This window comes from Macaca fascicularis, chromosome 5 (assembly GCF_037993035.2).
Source record: "Macaca fascicularis isolate 582-1 chromosome 5, T2T-MFA8v1.1".
NCBI lineage: Eukaryota > Metazoa > Chordata > Mammalia > Primates > Cercopithecidae > Macaca > Macaca fascicularis.
The window spans coordinates 141,526,012-141,540,194 of record NC_088379.1 but is presented as its reverse complement, the minus strand read 5'-3'; the positions used below and the strand labels follow the sequence as shown (position 1 = coordinate 141,540,194).

At 36.4% G+C, this 14,183-nt stretch overlaps 1 long non-coding RNA gene across 1 annotated transcript in view; it reads left to right on the top strand.

Moving 5' to 3' along the window:
- Positions 1 to 415: 415 nt before the first annotated feature.
- The window catches only part of LOC141410368 (uncharacterized), an 83,756-nt gene continuing 69,988 nt past the window's right edge, over positions 416 to 14,183 (top strand). The window contains exon 1 of the long non-coding RNA XR_012435296.1: positions 416 to 800. This is a non-coding gene — a long non-coding RNA (uncharacterized lncRNA). The remainder of the gene's footprint in view (positions 801 to 14,183) is intronic.

Here is a 14,183-nt window from a genome sequence, read left to right as displayed (position 1 = left end):
TAGTTAGATACAGAGTACTGATTGGTGTATTTACAATCCTTTAGCTAGACATAAAGTTCTCCAAGTACCTACTAGACTCAGGAGCCCAGCTGGCTTCACCTGGTGCATCCCGCACCGGGGCCACAGAGGGAGCGGCCCACCAGTCCAGTGCAGAGCGCCTGCGCAGCACTCCTCAGGCCTTGGGAGGTGGATCGGGCCAGGCGCGGTGGAGCTGGGGCGGCGCTCATCAGGGAGGCTGGGGCCATGCAGGAGCCCACAGCGGGGAGGCTCGGGCCTGGCGGGCTGCAGGTCCCAAGCCCTGCCCCGCGGGAAGGCAGCTGAGGCCCGGCGAGAATGCCGGCGCAGCGGGCGGGCCGGTACGGCTAGGGGACCCGGCGCACCCTCTGCAGCTGCAGGCCCGGGTGCTAAGCCCCTCACTTCCCGGGGCTGGCAGCGCAGTCCGGGAGCTCCGAGTGTGTAGCTCGCCAAGCCCACGCCCACCCGGAACTCGCACTGGCAGCAAGCCCCCCCGCAGCCTCGGTTCCCGCTTACGCCTCTCCCTCCACACCTCCCTGCAAGCTGAGGAAGCCAGCTCTAGCCTCAGGCAACCCAGAGAGGGGCTCCCAGAGTGCCGTGGCGGGCTGAAGGGCTCTTCAAGCACCGCCAAAGTGGACGCTGAGGCCGAGGAGGCGCCCAGAGGGAGGGCTGCTTGGACGTTGTCACCTCTCAAAGTCACTGTGTGGCAGGATTTCTGCAGTTGTCAGTTTCAATTAATGAACAGTAATCTACAAACTTCCACCTAAGACTAAGCATAGATGAAGGTAAGTACTTCCAAATTTTAATAACAATGAAACATTGTTTCCTTAACACATTCAACCATATTGATTAAGCATGGAACTCAATTTTATGAAATAATAAGCGTTGAATTTAGCGGAATTAGTTGATATAAAGTTTTCTGACAGAAAGCATGTGCTTTCTTAAAATTTTTTCTTATTGTCTCAAAAATTCAGATTTCTTCACAATTTTTTACAGCCTCTTTCTCTTTTTTTTTTCTGGAAGAGTTTCATTAGATTTTACAAATGAGTGAGCCTGTACATAAGTGAACTGAAGTAAATGTGGTTTGATTCAGTACTTGTTGTGTTCATTAAGCTAATGCGTATTAGATTACTTTAATCCAAATGTATAGAATTAAAGGAAGAAAATACATCTCTTTTAAACTTTTGTTTAAATTTAAAAGTAGATTTGAGCTAAACTCCTCATTATTAGTAACAATTAAAAATGTTGATGCAAGTATGACAGTGATTTTTTTCAAAAAATTATTAGTAACGTACATAATGAAGTCATGTATTTAAACTCCACTTGCTAGTTTAATGTTTGGAGACATATTGATAAAATATATTCAAGTCAAAGCTTTCTTATTAGATGAAACAATATTTGCATGTTAATTTAATTGCTTCAATAAGTGGTTATTTCAAGACAAAAATAAACATGTTTAGATATAATTAAGAGCAAAGTAACCTTTTGAAAGGGCAAAAAAGGTAATATGTTTTGTGATTTTTAAAAACATGATTTTGCAGTTGTTTTCAGAGATACGAGAAAAAACTATTGATCTCAAAAGGAATTGAATAAAGCTGTTTTTAATCAATTTAACAAAATATTTCTGCTTATGTGATATTTCCCTCCATACTTTAGTGTTCAGCAATCATATCAGAAGGGTAGATAATGGACTAACACTGTCTGGCTTGAGATGAATTGAGATAGTCACTGTTTGTTTTCTCTACTTTGAAATTTATTTATGAATATGCAGGAAACCAAAATATTTCACCCCAAAATATACTTTTTGTCATATTTCAAGATTCCTATTAAGAAGGACAGAAGGTAAAAAATAACTGAAAAGTCTTTGTTTGCGGGGGAGATTTGCAGGCATAGAGTAAACCTGCATTGATGCAGCCAGACTTTTCCTAAGGCCCTCCCTTATCCAGATGTGGGGATTATTGTCTGAGAGTCTGATATCTTTAAAGGTCTGAAAAAAATACTTAATACCTGTTTTTTTCTGAGGGCTGCTACCTGCAAAGTTTCAGCTACGAAACCTCCTTTCCTAGCTAGGCCTCCTCTTCTCTTCCTCCTATAAACTGTCTTGCCTGATTCACCACCATAGCCTGTTTTGGGTCACGCTCTGAATCCCCATTCTTTCTGTAACATCAAGATGGTATATAAGCTTTGGTATCCCATTTGGGGGTTGCTGTAATCACTCTATGATTCTTACCCCATGCACACTAATATATGTGTATGCTTTTTCTCTTATTAATCTGACTTCTGTCAGTTGATTTTTCAGCAAACCTTCAGAGGGCAAAGGGCAAGTTTCTCTTGGCCCCTATAAATGTATACACATATAATTTAATACAAATTTATAATGAGATCAATATTTTTAAGTTCAGCACTTTTGCATAATATTATATCTCTCAAGATAGTCCATATTGATAACCCAATTATTTAGAATTATGTAATTTTATTTAAGCTCACTTTATAGTTATATAACATGTGTAGTATTATTGATATTATACTATTATACTATGTTCACTAATGCATGTTAATAAGGGCTTTTTTTTTTTTACTTTTGCTATCCGAAAATAATATATCACTAAAAATATTTTTATATCTCACCTCTTCAGCAGTAAGTATCAGTAAGTATGATTACTTGGTAATGAAATTTAGGCACATATCCATTCTGCAGCTGTGACCCATGAAACAATTGCCCTGGCCCTCAGATATCATTGATCTTCAGAGTCTCAAGGGCAACAAACTTTCCAAGCTTCTATTTAGCTCCTTCTTAATCTCATGGTGTCGGGGGATACCTGAGAGCATTAATATAAAATTTTAATGTCAGCTCTTTTCTTAGGCATGTTTGATTCTGTGAAGGCCAAGAGCTCAGAAAAATGGAAAATAAGCACATGAAAAAATGCTCAGCATCATAGTCATTACAGAAATGAAAAATCAAGTCATAGTGACACACCACTGTCCACCTGTTATAATAGCTAACATTAGAAAGACTAACCATAACATACGTTGGTAAAAATTTTGCAGCACTGAAACTCATACACTGATGTCAGAAACATAAAATGTACTTTGAAAACATTTTGCAAGTTTCAAAATATTAACTGTAAAATATCTCTGAATACCATTACAATGGCAGTTAACTTTCAACATGAGATTGGGTGTACACACCATATAATGAAACCCTATCCAAGAAATAACAGTAATAAAGTATTGATACATACACATTATAAATGAATCCCACAATCAATAATCTTAGTGAAAGAAACCAGACAATAACAGAGTGCATACTAAATGACTCCATTCATATAAAATTCTAGAAAATACAAACAATCTATAAAAACCAAAAGAGAAAGTAAACTGATGGTTGCCTGAAAACTGTGGGATAGGTCAGTCAGGACCAGTGTGGAGAAATTGCAGTGAGGCAGGAGTAATCTTTTGGAAGTGATTAATATATTTATTATTTTGATTGTGATGATATGTGAAAATGTATCATATTATACATGTAAAATATGTACAGTTTATTATACTTTATTTTGGCCAAAAGAACAAGAAGCAATGTGTGTGCATTTTATAATATGCCTATCATACCTCAATAAATTTGTTTTTGAAACACGTTTTCTAAAACAAAAATAAACTACCTATTAAAATTTGTAGGCATAGGCCGGGCATGGTGGCTCAAGCCTGTAATCCCACCACTTTGGGAGGCTGAGGCGGGTGGATCACCTGAGGTCTGGAGTTCAAGACCAGCTTGGCCAACATGGTGAAACCCCGTCTCTACTAAAAATAGAAAACTTAGCCAGGTGCAGTTGCAGGTGCCTGTAATCCCAGCTACTAGGGAGGCTGAGGCAGGAGAATCGCTGGAACCGGGAGGCGGAGGTTGCAGTGGACTGAGATCGTGCCACTGCATTTAAACCTGGGCTACAGAGAAAGATCTTGTTTCAAAAAAAAAAAATTTTTGTAGGCATACTGTTAAAAATGCAAAGAACAGTAATAATTCTAAAATAATTTCTAATTTTAAAATACTACTTTATAATTACATTAAAACATTTAATAACCATATTTTTTCAGAATATGTATTTGAATCACCTAATTATTAGGAAAGCATATGTATGTGTATATATATACACATTTTCAAATCATCTAAATGTAAAGTAAATCCAAAAATAATACAATATTAAGCAAAATATATGTATTTGTTTTTGAGATGGATTACAGGCTGGAGTACAGTGGTCCAATCTTGGGTCACTGCAACCTGCGGTCTCCAAGGTTCTAGTAATTCTCCTGCCTCAGCCTCCCAAGTAGCCAGGATAACAGGCGTGAGCTACTGTCCTAGGCCCAGAAAAATAAATTTGTTTTCATTTAAGCGGTTTTATCTTTACAGTAAAATTTTCAGGATTAGAATCTCAATTGCTCCTCTTACTGGTGGTAGTTAAAGCTTGTATTCTCATCTAACTCTTCTGGAGCTGATTTGTAAAATGAGAAAGCTAGTATCTATCATGTAATTGCTCAAAAAATAAAATCAACAAAATTTTAAAAATATCCTAACACATTCATTCTAATAAGCAGTAAATAAATGCAATAATTATTTCATTTTTATTATTTTACTGTAACCAAGCACAGTCTTCTTAAATTTTTAATTCTTTGTTTTATACCTTGTTTTCCATGATCCTCCAATTTAGGCAGTTGGCTTTGTCACTTTAGACATTTTTTCCTAGTAGGTACCTTGAGAAAATGAAGATTTATATAATTTAATTACATATTTATAGTTACTGACTCATTGTTTCAACAGAGTGCAATGTAATGTATATAGAGGAAGGCACTATAGCTTTAATAAACTTAGATATTTCCATTAAATATCTTCAAGTCTGCTGAAGAGTTATGAAAAGCATATGAGTGAGTTCTTGTGAATTAGGTAGTACAACCTGTATTTGTGGAACAGATACTCTTTTTTCACAAACAATGATTCAGAAAATGTAAGTTTTCCAAATCACAAACCACAGAGAGGGAGAAAACAAGCCAAGACATAGAATATTTGTAAGAGAAGAAAGCACATGTATGTAAATGATAGGATAATGGACCATCAAAAAATTAACTATTTTAATTGATTATATTATTCATGTGTTTTCTAATTGTATTTCCTAATTTCATATATTTAATATTAATTATAGAATTAATGTATTTCCTAATTTTATGTACTTTCTCGTGTCACCGTGACTTTCTGGTGCCCCCTCAAAAATATCAGAACAAACTTGAAATGAAACAGCATCTAGTCATCATAAAATTTATAAATTTATTGTTATGTTATTAAAATATTATTAAATATAATGACACTACTTTTACCATTTTCAAGTTCTTCATAATATTCAAACCATTCCAAAACTGCAAAATTGGCTCTTAGTAAGGTTTATTAATTTAGATAATTTGTATTTATACTTTGAAGAGCACTGGGACTACTCTTATTTATGTAAATATTATGTCATAAAGATACTCAAGTACAGGCATGTTTGAACACCTATGAAATTGTCCAGAAAAATATCTATCATTTAAATTCATAACAGATCTATTAAAAATATTTTTAGTTTGTTTCCAGGTTCAATAACACTTGAACAACTATTTGAAATGCATAATGTTATTTAATATGTTAAATAAAATTTTATGGGTTTAAGCAGATAAACACATTATTGGATAAATACTCTAATAAATTTAATTATCATGTTGGGAGATGAAGAAGCAATGTGTCCAATTTTAAATATGGTAATTAAACTTTCCATTATAGCTTTAACATTTATAAAATGTTGAGTTTATTACAATTATAATGAAATATTCAGCACAATTATATGAAGTTTAATAATTGGTATCAGTGTATTCTCTTTGTAACTCTATGGAATGTTGAAGAAAAGTAATTAGAAAAAAGAAAGAGTTTATATTGGGAGGTTAATGTTTTTATTAGGTTGGTACAAGAGTAATTGTGTTTTATCCCATTAAAAGTAATAGCAAAAACCACAATTTCTTTAGTACCAACCTAATAAAACTATTTAGAAGACATAAAATTTCAGAACAGGTGCTATTTGACATTGAACACTAAGAATGAGGACATTATTTTATGTTGATTTTAGTTATTGGACAAAAAACTTCAACTTTTTGAAAGTTGATTATTTTCACTTTATAGCCTACACTGATAGTTTGATAGAGTTTGAGTCTTCTAAATACTTCAGATTTTATATATCAACTTGCATTAATAGTAAGTTGACTGGAGTACAGGTGAATGGCAAAGGGAAATCATTGTCATTGTGAAAAACTGTAAAAAATACATATCTATTGTATTTTTTTCATGGTTCTTTTCAAACAGAACATTCCTTAGGCTTGATTAGGATTTTTTAAATTATGATTTTTTTAAATAAATTTGAGAAAAGTTCCCATGGCAAGTGAAAAATATTTTGAATTAAATTTTACAACAAAGCCAAGAGTTTTTTTTTTTTTTTTTTAGCAATGGTATTATTGTATAGATGAATACAAAAAATAATATTCATTATCGTATTTATTTTATATCATATGTGTTTGTAGTAAGACATATATATATATATATATATGTATATTTTTAGGCCAATATCTTTCTTTTATATATCATAAATATATTACTTAACAATATGAATTTTTACTAATACATACATCTTTTCTATGTCCATATCTTTCCCTTTAGATGCACCTTATTTTTAAAATATCTTGTTTCATACAATGTAATTTTTTTCTTTTTCTTTTTTATACTGTTATTTATGTATTTATTTTTGAAACAGTCTCACTATGATTCCCAGCTGGAGTGCAGTGGGTATTCACGGGCTTGATTATAGTGCACTGCAGCCTCGAACTCCTGGCCTCAACCCATTCTCCTGCCTCAGTCTCCCAAGAAGATGACAGTTGTATGCCACTGTGCCTGGCATAATGTAATGATTTGACAAGTCTCTTTTAAATAGACATTTAGATTTAAAATTTTCTTTTGCTATTGTAAACAGTATTATAAATCACTTTATATAAATGTCTGTGAATGTCTATATGACAATTTGTGTAGGCCATAATAATAATCAGATTATTGGTAGCAGTGTGGCATTTACTAGCACAGAAGATTTTTTATATTTGCACAGCCAAATTTCTATTTAGAATATCCTATGATCTCTCCTTCAAGTTTTTTAATGTATCATTATATTCTCTTGCTTGTAAAGGCTAGAGATGGTAACAAGAATGTAGCCAGATCAACAAAACTGAGAAGTAAGTATCCTTTTCTTTACAATCAAAACCTTCTACCTCTGTAGGTGTATCTTTATGAGATCTTTCTCTCTCTGTAGGCAGATCTTTATGATAATTAATTTAAAATTAGCAGATTGTTTGCTTCTAATTTTTGGAATTAGACAAGAGGAGCTAAATATATCAACATTTTAATGACACACTCATATATATTCAGTTCTCAAAGATGGACTGACATACTAGAATTCTGTTGACTTGTGATCCACTTACCCTAGATGATATTTGTGTAGATGTTAACAGTTTTTGTTTATAAAGCTCCATATTTGTCTCCAAGGTTGACTAATCTTTGTGCATGATACATTACTTTCCAATACGTTAATGCAGTCTATTGTGTAAAATTAGATAGTATTGTTATGAGGTCTTTGAGGTGTTGCTTTTCTGGCTGGAAACCTCTATGCAGCAGCTGCAGTGGGGTGGAGAACTCCAGGGGCCAACATGTGTGCCAGCTGTCTGTGAGGCTCTCTTGGATGACGTGCACCATAAGCAGCTTCCACAGGTAGCACTGGGGAATGCAGTGGTGCCCAGAAGCTTGGAGACACCAAGAGTCACAGGGATCCAATGAGGGAGTCACAGCTCTGTCTTGGGGAGCTCCCAGGTCTGGGATCCCCGAAGGGCCACAGCTCTTCTCTTCTCTTTGCCCACAATGTGGTGATCAAGGGTTGTATCTCAGTCCTGTTTTATGTTACAGCTCTTTTAGCTTTGCCATTTGGGGGGCCTCAAGTTCTTGTCCTGTGACCAGGAAGAATGAGGTACACAGACAAGTGGAAGGTGAGCAAGAGGAAGAGGAGCTTTACTGAGTGAGAGAACTGATGAGACGGGACCTGCAGGAGGTAGCTCCTTTCTGCAGCTAGGGTGACCCAGCGAGTGTTTAGCTCCAAGCAGAGAGGGCAGCTCCTCTCTGCTGCTGGTCATCCCATTGTCTGGCTGAGCCCTGGGCTTTTATGGGCTTTAGAGAGGAGGATGTGCACATCCTTGGGTACGTGAGTAGCCATGGGCAGGCCTGGAAAAGGCACCATAAGTTCGCACTCCAGTTGACTGGATGGGTAGCCCAGGCCCAGCTGTTGGACCCTCCTTGGCCTGAAGATGAGGCCTCACCAGGGACCTGCGCCCTTCTTCCCAGGAGCCTGTCTGCCTCCTGCCACCATCCATTTTGTGCAGGCTGCTTGTGCCAAGGGGCACCTGCAGGACTGCACTGAGCTGTCCTCAGCCCCCTTTTGCCCCCCTTTACCATGCTCATTGTTGCCCAACATCCAGAGGGGACTGAGGTGGCAGGGGTCTGGTGTGTCAGCACTCCCCCAAGCATGCACAAATCCAGCTAGACTGTGAGAGCACCTTGGCTTGGCCCCAACCCTGCTCCAAGATCAGAGCTGGCACTGGGAGTGAGGAGAGGCCAGGTAGCGGGAGCAGACAGCCCCAAGCCTGCAGGGGCAAGGGAGCCTTCCCAGGTCCCCAGGGTTGCAGAGAGCAGAGAGGTTCTGGGCCTAGGAGGGCCCTGTGCTTGGAAGGGCAGGACTCCTGCCTACTCCATGGAGCATGCAGGCAGCCCTGGCTATGCCTCCTGGCAGCTTGGGTTGGGGACTCCAGGACCTTGCTTGGCTGTTCTCCACCTGTCCTTCCATGCCCAACTGTGCTGCTCCCCCTGGCTCATCATGGTACCCCCCAGGGCAGTGGGCTCTTGCTTGTCTCTGGGTCCCAGTGACTCCTTGGGGCCCATAAGCCCAGCTCTTCCTCCTCCCACACCCTCCCCACAACTGAGGCAGGCAAGAGCGAGGAGGCTCTGGGCCTGGGGGAAGTTCCACATTTCTACCCAGCTGTGTGAGGGTGGAGGTGGTGCAATCGGCTGCCTTGGGGATGCAGGGCACAGGGGACCCACAGCTGCCATTGCTGCTTCTGTCACCATCACTCACACCTCTCCACTGCAGCTGACATGGTGGCAGCAGCCATTTTTGATGGCCAGTCGCTGCCATCGTTATCTTTCTATAAGATAATTTTCCTATATCAACTTTTGTTCATAGTATAATTATCTTGCAGATTTTAGAATACAATCTTTATGCAAAATCTAGAGAAAAGCACCATTGAAATTCCAAAGTGCTGATAACAGATTCAAAGATGAAATCAGGATGGAATATAATTTTAGAGACAGATTTAACAGATAAATTTCCCCCTGCTTAGGATATCTTGGTATGGAATAAAGATGAGAAGTGAAGGAAAAGTCTTATATTAATTTTTCTTGTTTACGTTTTATAATATTTTGGAATTTAAAAAATGGATTGGTCACAATATTATTTAGAGAAATATATATATTTTATATATATACATATATATATAAAATGTATCCAGTTACTTACATGTATACTCTTCTTGAAATTTTTGTTCCTTAATATTAAGTCATAAAAGTTCTATGTTAATTGTATTTCACCAAAGTGAGAAACAGAAACTGCCTTTCAGATTCACTGGGATTCTAAAACTTTGGGAAAATATCACTGTCTGTGCTCAACATGACCTGTGGATTTTAGTGGATCACAATATAAATTGCCACATTTTCTCAAAGTAATGATGCCACAACAAGATTAAATGATATACATGAACAGCAGAATTGTAGGTTACAAAGAAACGGTCTTGATTTTTCCCTAGACCAGGAATTAACACAAAAGCCTATTATGAGCTCTATTCAGCTTCCACTGCCATTTTGTCTATAAACCTTGATTATACTAAACAATTTTCTGTTGCTCAAAGCAATATAATCACATTTCAGGCCTTTTGTATAGTTGTCTGTGCTTAATGTTTCACACATTTTCATTACCTACTTCTTCAAGCTGGTTATCTTTTCTCCAAACTCTACTCTGATTCCATTTCTAAAAGATGGCTTGAGGTACTCAAATTCTGTTGACTTATGCTCAACTTACTCTACATGGTATTTATATGGATGGAAACAATTTTTGTTTCTGTAGTTCTACATTTTTGTCTCCAAGGTTGACTAATCTTGCTAGATGCTACTATTCTAGCATCCTTTGACTGCATACATTGTGTTGTAATTAGCTCTACTTTGTCACCAACTATGTAGATACAGAGAAGATCATCTTCTTTATTGCTTCCTAACGACCATCACAGTGCTTAGTATACAATATTCTTTTGTTAAAATAAAAAAAAATCAATCAAATAAACTGAATGAACAAATGAACATTACTACTCGTTTCCAACCTCCAAATTATTTAAGATTTTGGTTGCATTTAAATCACATGGTATTAGCATGAAATACCTTTCTTGTTTTATTTATACATGTGTATATACAATCTCCTCATTGTACAGATTAAAAAAATTGGGTTAGAGACATTAAGAAAATTTATGCAAGATCACAGTTTGCTGCTAGAATTTTATGCTCTATTTCAATACATTTTCAGTATGCTTCTATATATCTGTTTGCATTCCTCCTCAGAATTTTAAAACTATAGAGAATTAGAGTATATCATCTTGTCTTTCACTAATATGGTTGATCTCTGACACAGGTTCTGGTAGCTCTTGTGTTTTAATTGAAGCATTATCTACAATCATAAATTTAAAATAAAATTTATTGAATAATTTAATATTTCTCTGTAAAAATTGCAAAGTAAATTGCCTGAATTCATATGAGTTTTTCAAAATAATGCCAACAATTTCAAAGATTATTATGAATGTTGTTCTTATGTTAGTTCAGATGCTTGTAATATTTTGGAAATAAGAGACTTCAATATTTTAATGGTTTAAAACAATATATATTTATATTGTGTGTATGAATGTTGTGGTTTTCTTCTACTTTATGTTTCAGAACACGACTAATTTCTTCTGTGGTGCTGTAGCCATCTAATATTTTTATTTTTATTTTCACAATAGAGAAAAATATAGTTAATAATCATAACAACCGTCTATTACTTTTAGTTCAAGTTCACTAGTATTTTCCTCTACATTATTGAATCTGTCTTTAACACCATCCAGTGTATTTTTCACCTCAGATATTATAGCTACTGTGTTGAAAATTCCAATTTGAATCATTTTTTTTGCTATCTCATATAGCTCTATTTAACTTTTGAACACATGAAATGCAATGTGACACATTTTAATATTCTTGCCCGCTAATTCTAACATCTGTACATCTGTGTCAGTTAAGAGTTGAGTTTAATTAGTTGACTTTTCTTCTCATTATAGGTCAATTTTCCTGCAACTTTAAATGCCTAGTAATTGCCATTAGGGAACTGATTACATGTTTTGACTTTTATGTGTGTGTGCTAGACAATTTTGGATTTCTATACTCAGAAGCTGTGTTTTGATATGCAGTGAAATTACTTGCAAACCTTGGATTATTCTTAGTCAGGCTTTTAAGATTTGTTATAGAGGGCAACAATGATTAATCTAGGGCTAATTATTCACCACTAGGAGATAAGACTCATCTATGTATTCCTCTCAATGCCCCTTGTATTATTAGGTTTCCAGTGTGGTTGGTGAGAAAAGACACTGTTCCTGGCCCTGTGCAAACTCCAAGTACTTTTCCTCTAATCCTTTTGGATGGTTTCTTCCCGAGCCATGGGTAGTTTCCTCTTAACTACTCAGGTTCTGATCACCACTGTGATAAAAACTTGAGTGGTGACCCTGTGCAGAACTTGAATACCACAGATTATAAATTTAATATTTTTGTTTATTTGTTTATGTGGAACAGTATATTTGGTTCCTATTATTCCACCTGGGCTAGATACCCAAATGATGTTAAAGAACTAAAGTATCTTTAATTGTTAAAAAGAAACACAAAGGTCTTATGAATAACACATAAGTACATTGTTGTTATCTATTTATAGGAATTCTGACAAGTGATTTGATAAAATGAGCTTGGTACAAGGAAAGACGTCACTATTTTGCCAATTATGTGATTGGCTTCTTCACTCAAGGCAATTCTGGATTGATACTGGAAATAACGTTATTAAGGATGTAATCTGTGAAATCCAAATAATATATAGCTCTCAAAATATTAGGAGATTTAGTTTATAGTCTTTGCTCTACCAACTTATCTACCATCTATCTGTCTGTCTGTCTGTCTATCTATCTATCTATCTATCTATCTATCTATCTATCTATCCATCCATCCATCCATCCATCCATCCGTCTATTCACCCATCCATCCGTCTTTATTAGTCATGATTCTCTGGAGAAACAACAGCAGTAGGATTTATATACAACTGACCCTTGAGCAACACAGGGGTAGGGGTGCTGAACCCCCCAACACAGTCAAAAATCAATGCATGACTTTTGAGTCTTCAAAAACTTAACTACTGATAGCCAACTGTTTACCGGAAGCATTATCTATAACATAAACAGTTGATTAGCATATATTTATGTGCTATATGTATTACACACTGTATTCTTAGAATGAAGTAAGAAAATGAAAAAAGGAAAATGCTGTTAAAAATCTCAACAAAGAAAAAATATAATTAGTATTCATTAAGTGGAAGTGTATTACCATAAAATTCTTCATCCTCTTCCACTTCGTGTTGAGTAGGCTGAGGAAGAAGTGGAAGAGGAGGGATTGATCTCATTATCTCAGAGGTAAGAAAACTTATGTATGAGTTGACCTGTGTATTTTAAACATGCCTTGTTCAAATGTCAACTGTATAGTCACATATATGTGTAAATATGGATATATATACATGATGGATCATGTGTATCATGATTCATATATAGTATCATATATACATATGTCTACTGTATAACACATATATACACACATAGATAGACATGAGAGGGATTTATTAGGGGAATTGGTTCATACAATTATAGAGACTGACAAGTTCCCTGATGGGCTATATGCAAACTGGAGAGCCAGGGCAGCTGGTAACATGGCTCAGTTCATCTCCAAAGGCCTCAGAACTGGGAAAACCGATGATATAACCCTTAGTTTGATCCTGAAGGCCTGAGAATATGAGAGCCACTAGTGCAATTCTTAGCCACTAGTGCAGTCCAAAGGCTGAGAAACCTGTAGTTCTAATATCCAAGGGCAGAAAAAGGATATCTTAATTCCAGAAAATGAGAGAACAAATTTGCTGTCACTCTGCTTTTTTGTTCTGTTTGGACCCAAATTGGGTGGTGGCCACCCACACTGGGTAGGGTGAATCGTCCTTCCTCAGTCTGCTGATTCAAATGCCAACCTTTCTCAGAAACACTCTCACAGACATACCCAGAAATAATGCTTTATCAGATATCTGGGTATCCCTTAATCCAGTCAAGTTGACACCTAAAATTAAAGTATTTATCTACATATGTATGTATCTATCTACCTAGGCCCAAAGCTGAGTAATGTTCCTTCTCTTGTCTTTAGCTTTCCCACATGTAAATATGGTAGGTTGAATTTTACAGTCTCTGAAATTCCATATCAGTTTTACCTATTCTACTAATTCTGACAATTTTTCCTCAGTATGTGGCTGCAGAATCTAAAGGACATAATTATTTTAAAATTGTGGCTTTTAAAACAATTAGCTGCAAATACACTGACCTATCATTGAGAGGCAGTGTCTGTGTCTCCTGTCCTTGTGTGTAGGTGGACTATAACTGTTGCAAACAATAGAGAATAATAGAACTAACAACACTTCCAAGGCTAAGTCATAAAAAGCCATATAGCTCCTGCCTCATCTTGGGTTCATGCTGTAGCCCTAGCTGTAAGATGTTTGACTATCTTAAGACTGACATCTTAGGAGGGTTCCAAGCCACAAGGAAAAGTTTTGTATAAAGGTTCTGATGGAGAATTCTAGCTGAGTTGAGTCTTTTAAGTTATTCCAGCCTAGAGGGTTTCAGATTTCATATAATCTCACCTGAAGCTCTAGACATAA